The sequence below is a fragment of the Corvus brachyrhynchos genome, unplaced genomic scaffold, assembly GCF_000691975.1.
Source record: "Corvus brachyrhynchos isolate BGI_N302 unplaced genomic scaffold, ASM69197v1 scaffold10, whole genome shotgun sequence".
NCBI classification, from domain to species: Eukaryota; Metazoa; Chordata; class Aves; order Passeriformes; family Corvidae; genus Corvus; species Corvus brachyrhynchos.
This window is the reverse complement of record NW_008236180.1, coordinates 1,960,145-1,966,118: the sequence shown is the minus strand read 5'-3', so window position 1 is coordinate 1,966,118 and position 5,974 is coordinate 1,960,145.

Genomic DNA, 5,974 nt, shown 5'->3' with positions numbered 1-5,974 from the left:
ATCTAGACCTTTCCTAAAAATAGATGCCTAAAACCATGTGAGTTTTGTTCTCTCAGGAGCAGCTGGTGATGCATGTGTGGTCCTGGACTCTGTGAGAGGTATGGTGCTCTTGACAGGGCTGATGGGAGGAAGGAGCTTTTTCTGGCACTAGAACAAATTCCTCTAAGAGCAGGGAAAGATTTGCCCTCTGTCTGGACACTGCAATGAGCAGTGCACACACGAAAGACTGAAGAAATACTTAAAACCACAAATTGGGTGGAGGCTCCTGAGCAGCAAGAGCTGCTGCAATTTCACCATCTGTTCTTTCGGACTAACCAGAGCAGCTCTGAGAAATGAAGGCAGAGGGATCAGAGACATATATTTGGGGGGAAGATCTGTGGCAGCAGGACCAGAGAGGTCAGCTTTAGTCAGGCATTTTTCTGTCCTTTTATGCTCTAGACAGCTGTGTAGGGTGCAGTGATGGAGTTCAGTGATGAAGAACTTTACAGACACCATTTCCAGTGTTTCCTGGGTGTTTGCATCAGTGCTGACTAAGGACTTGGAGCATTTTGTCACCCCATTTTGTCACACCTGCTTGGTGTAACATCCAGTCATGGTATGAGCCCCAGACCTGGATAGCAAGTGAGGGTGGGCTCATGTTTCCTCCCTGATGCATGTCATGGCTCTTCCTTCATGGAAGGGGAGCAGGAGCAGAGCTGCAGGCTGCTGTGCTCTCCCAGGGCTGTGCTCATCAGGTGTGCAGTGTGTGTTGTACCAAGTGCTTGTTGTTACAGAGTTATGCTGTTGACATTTAGATGTCACAGAATATGAAATAACCCGTAATTACAGTCTAATTGTTCTGCCAGAGTTTTATTCTTTCATAATATTGCATGAAGAGCTTTTATTTCCCCTTAGCATTACCATGGCTATTATCCCCCCGGGATGCCCCTCCAGCACTGCACCCACCCTGATTACTGTTCTGGGAACTGCCTATCTCTGTCCCGCCTCCAGGGCACATCCTACCCTTCATGCTGTCCTCGAGATGAGCACTGGGATGGGTGATTTAGGTAGGATGTGTCACAGATGGTGCCCAAAAGGCACATCAGAAGATGTGTCATTTTTCACAGCACAGCTCCAAGCCTTGCTGGTTCTGGCAAAGGCTCAGCTTTGGTTGCCCAAACCACAGCTTCCTCTTACAGACTACAAGAGTCAGGAAAGACTGACACCCCCAGTGCTTCCATTTTTTTGTGCTGCCCTGAAAGCCAATGCTTCCACCTGCTTCTCTGTCCTTTTACTCATCCAGGCAGAATTCCTGGAGGATTTGGCACACTGGAGCAGGTGGCAGTGTTTATTAGTTCACAGCAAGAGCTGTGAACCCTGATCCGATGCTGTGGCCAATGCCCAAGCCCTGCAGGGGCCATGGGGTGCACAGGTGATGCCATCCATGGACGTTGGGTTCAGTGGGAGGGGAAGGGACTTTGGGAAGGAACACTTTGGGCCCATTCTCCCATGGCACTTCCAGGCTGCCACAGCCAGCCCAGAGCAGCACTGCTGGGTGGGGGAATCCGCTGGCACTCAGGATGACAGTGTTTTCACAGGCTCTGTAAAATACACTGCGTCCCATGCACACCTGGCCTCACTCAAACCAAATGCCTGCAGCTAAGAGTGAGAGCAGCCCAAGACCTGCACAGAGCATCCTTTCCCCTGCTGGTATTCTCTGCAGAGCTGGATAAATCCCCAGTGGTTTGGTTCATTCACTTTTCAAATCAGCCCAATGCATGTTGCTGCAGATTATTATGATTTTTTTTTTTACTGTTCAGGCTGCTTAACCCTTCCAGGAGCTACCTGGAGCAGAGTCTGAAGGATGTACCCATTAAAATGTTAGTAGGAACAGTTCACAAATAAACTATACTGAGAAATGAGAGGCTCGTGAATGGTTGGCCCTGGCCAAGCAGCTCATTTGCAATATCTGTTTTCACCTGTTTGATAATTTTGGGGCGGTGAGAGGCTTTTTCCTTGAGGTCTCAGGTTGTGAACACAGCAAGGAAGCTGAGGAAGGGAGAAGGAATAATTTTCCTGTTTATGAAAGTGGCCTCACTTCACTTTCTTTAAAAGCTCAAATTACAGTTATTAGCTGAAGAAAAATCACCAGGTCCTTTGTGTCCTGAAGGCATTTTTCAAGACACTGTGCATCAGAGATTTAATAGCAACAGATCTTTAAAAGAAATAATACAAACCAGAATGGAAGGTACCCAAAAACCAGGAGGAAACCCTGCCAGCGAGACAAGGAAGAGAGGATCCTGAGAGGAACCACACAGCTGCCTGTGCTCCTGAACCTGGAATTAACAAACCATTCTTGTCCTCATATGAGCATGGGGAAGCACCATTTCCCTGTGACAGCGTTGCCCCGGGCTCGATGTTACAATAAGAGGTTGGAGCTCCTTAAGCCTGGCACCACCAGCTCCCTCAGACACCCCAGTACTGCCCCATGGGAAATGCTGCCTGTCCTGTTCCCCGAGGGAAGAGCCTGGAGATATTCTTGTCTTCAACCCTGAAACGGTTTCACCCACAGAAATCTACATCACTGCCTTCCTCTTAATTGTTTTCCATTCCTTCAGTCTTCAAGGTTTTCCTTAATGCTGCTCCTTTCCACATCTTTGGCACAGATGTGATGCAACCCAGGTCCATGAGCTGGTCCCTCTGGGGCAGTTCACAGAAATCAGTAGAAAACCACCAGGGGTTTTTTTTACATTTTTGTGTTCATGAAACACAAACCCAGGTCGATTTTGCATCTGTTTAATTAGTTGATAGCTGCATTTTTTGCTTGATCTCTGAGGGCATTAACCCAGAAAGCCCCAAAGCAATTTACTTCTTGGCTGTGACTCTAAAACACGTGAAGGTGATTTTGACAGAACTTCTCTCTGTCTTTCTGATTGAGCAGTAACTGCTGCTTCTGTCAGACTCACTCATACCTTGTGTCTACTGGCACTTGTCAGCCCTCAGACTGCTTAGCAGAGCCACGAGCACCTTCCTGCCTGGTCCCTGCTGAGCTGCAGGAGTGCAGAAGTGGGAATCACTTCCCCACCATCACTTGCAATTCATAATTGGGCCATTGCCTAGGGCCCTAAACCCTGTAACCAGTCTCTCAGAACCACTTGTGGTTTCTGTAATTACACTTCTCCACATTCACTGGCACCACATGGAGGCAGCCTCTGTGCCCCAGCTCTAACAGCAGAAGTTTTATGGGTTTAATGTATGTAGGCTATGAAGCCCCAGGGAATGGAAAGGAGTTTTTCACAGTTTTAGGTAAGAGGATCACTTTCTTTTAGCATTGTTTATTAAATATGAGAAGCCTCAGAGTTCTTCTCTGCTCATAGGACTAAGGGAGGTGCCCAGTGGGGCTGAGAGGGATGAGCTGCAAGAAGGACATCTGAAGGCAGTGTTGAACAGCCTGGGCACCCAGCCCAGGCACAGTGCTGCTCACCTGGCCACGGGGCTGCACAGACACCCCTTTCCAAAAACAGCCCTGCCAGCACCCAGGGACATGGCCATTCCCATTTGGGGACCTCAGGAAAATGAAGACCTCTCGTTCCTCATGTTTCAGGCAGTGGGTGGTGGCAGGTATTCACAGGGGATGGCAGTGCCAGGTGACACCAGCAGAGAAGGAAATGCTGAAGTGTGTAAAAAGAACAAAACATGGAATGTTAGTTTAAAAAATCAATGTCTTTGGTCATCTAAACATTTAGATTTAAGTCAAGCTGGAAGAAAATATTTTATGTAAATGTCAAGCTGTGTAGCCTCTTAAATACACACCTCAGTCACATCCTGAACATCACAGTTACTGAAGGAGTCTGTAAAGGGAATATTAACTAGTCATCACAGCAAACCTCACAATTTTGACAACAAAATCCCCCAGTGAGTGCATTGGGCAGACACACATTCCCCCCCAGCCCAGCCCCAGGCTGGTGACGGACACAGACCAGCTCAGGGACTGGCAGGAGGAGCTGCTTCAGCAGGGTGATTTAACACTGTTGTTGTCTGCACTAATAACTGCTGGATCGTCAGCACCACAGAGCAAAGCAGGCAAGGAAATAATTACCTGCAATTATCCTGCACAATGTTCCAGGTTTGAACCAAAACAAAAGCTTTTTCCAGTGTCTGCAGGAGTTTGTTTTGGTTTTGTTTCCTGATCCCACAAAGCCAATTCCTGGAATGGGTTTGAGGAAGAAAAGGAACCCCAGCTTTCCTCTCAGGACATTTGTGCCAGGTTTGTCCCTTCTCCTCTCCCACACACGGTTCCATGACACAGTCCATGTCCTGAGGACTCCCACCATCAATGTGAGACAGCAGCAGCGGGATGAAGTGCTGGAACTGTGTCTGTGTCAGAGTCATTCCAGAGCACCAAAATACACAACCCCTTGGATTATGTGAGCAAACACCCATGCCCACACTCCCAGTCCTTCTCCCAAAAGTGCAGTAAGGGACAGGAGCTGCCATGCCTCCCAAACCTGGGGCCATAGAGGGCAGGGGTGTGAGGCTGAGCAGAATACAGAGGACCTCATGAAGGCTGCCAGGGGACCCCTAAGGAAACCAAATGGAAAGAGAAGAAGAGAATAATTATCCTTTAAAACTGACCCAAAGGTGAATGAAATGTCATGGGAAGTAGTGAAAAACTGCATGGATTGTCATCTGCCGAAGGACATCTTCAGGTTTCCCAGAGCAAAGAGGAAAATACTATTTGCCACAGCAAGTCAAAGCCTGGGGACAGAGTGCTACTTCTTGGGCTGAGGAAAAAGGCATTTTATCCACCCAGGTTTGTGAAGCCCAGGCTTAGAAATTTGCCTGTGAAACACTGGACTTGAATTACCCAGCATCAGAATGATCCTTCACATTTTGGATATGAACCTCAGTGTCTGGGATTAACAGGACACCTCTGCCCTGAATTGAAATCTGATCTAATAAAAAAGAGAGCTCTCACCTTGTCCTTTCCTCCACTCCACGGTTAGGGGGCCCTTAGCACAATTGCTCTTTCAATTTGAAAATGCGTTTTCTGACAGATTGCAGAGACGTGAGGAGCAAGCATGGAGCTGGCAACAAATTGTGGCTACTGCTGACCACCAGGGAGACACCGGATCTCCCAACCTGACCATCAGGGAGATACCAGATACCCCAGCCTCATTGCTGGAAAGATTTGGGCTTTCCCAGTCCAGGACCGGGTGAAACTTCTCCCTAAGGAGTGACCCTGTTCTTGTTTGGGACAGGGATGGCTACAGGAGAGACAGCACGAGGTGGTCACTACCCCATGTTCAGGGAAGGCATTCCTCTGCTCCAGCGCAAGGGAAACAGGAAAGGCTGTGGATCTCACTGGCATCGCACTGCTCCCATCCTCCTGAGCATGAGGAATAAAGGACTCCTCATCCTCAGCTATCTCTCCTTGCCCCGGGGGAGCAGTGAAGCCTGCGGCTCGGCTGGGGACACTGGGCACCCACGGTCGGGGGTCCCAGAGCGGACCCACTCACTGCTGGGGTACTTTCAGCCTCTGCGCCTCCCACCCCGGGGTCTCTCACCTGCAGCCCCCATCCCCTGCCTGGTCTCCTTCCTCCTCCTCTTCCTCCTCCTCCCCGTCCGTCTCAGCGGTGCGCTAGGACCCAGCGGACGCAGGCGGGGGATGCCGGCGAGGGGCGATGCGGGGTCCCGGGCATCGAGGGAGCCCTGTGGGCTGTCCTGGGGGAGTCCTGGGGGTTCCCGAGGCGGCTAAGGGAAGTCCTGGAGGGCCCCGGGGGCCTGGGGGTTCTAGGCAGTTCCGGGTGGTTCACAGGAGCTCCTGGAGGGTCCCGGGGACTGGGGGGATCCTGGCCGCTCCCTGTCCCTCCAGGAGGAGAGTTTGCAGGGGAGAGGGATGCAAGGAGCCGGGCGGCTGCAAGACTTGGGGCGAATCGTGGAAAAAAAGGGGAGGGAGGAGCCGGGGTGGGCGGGAAGGCGGGGAGGGGGCTCG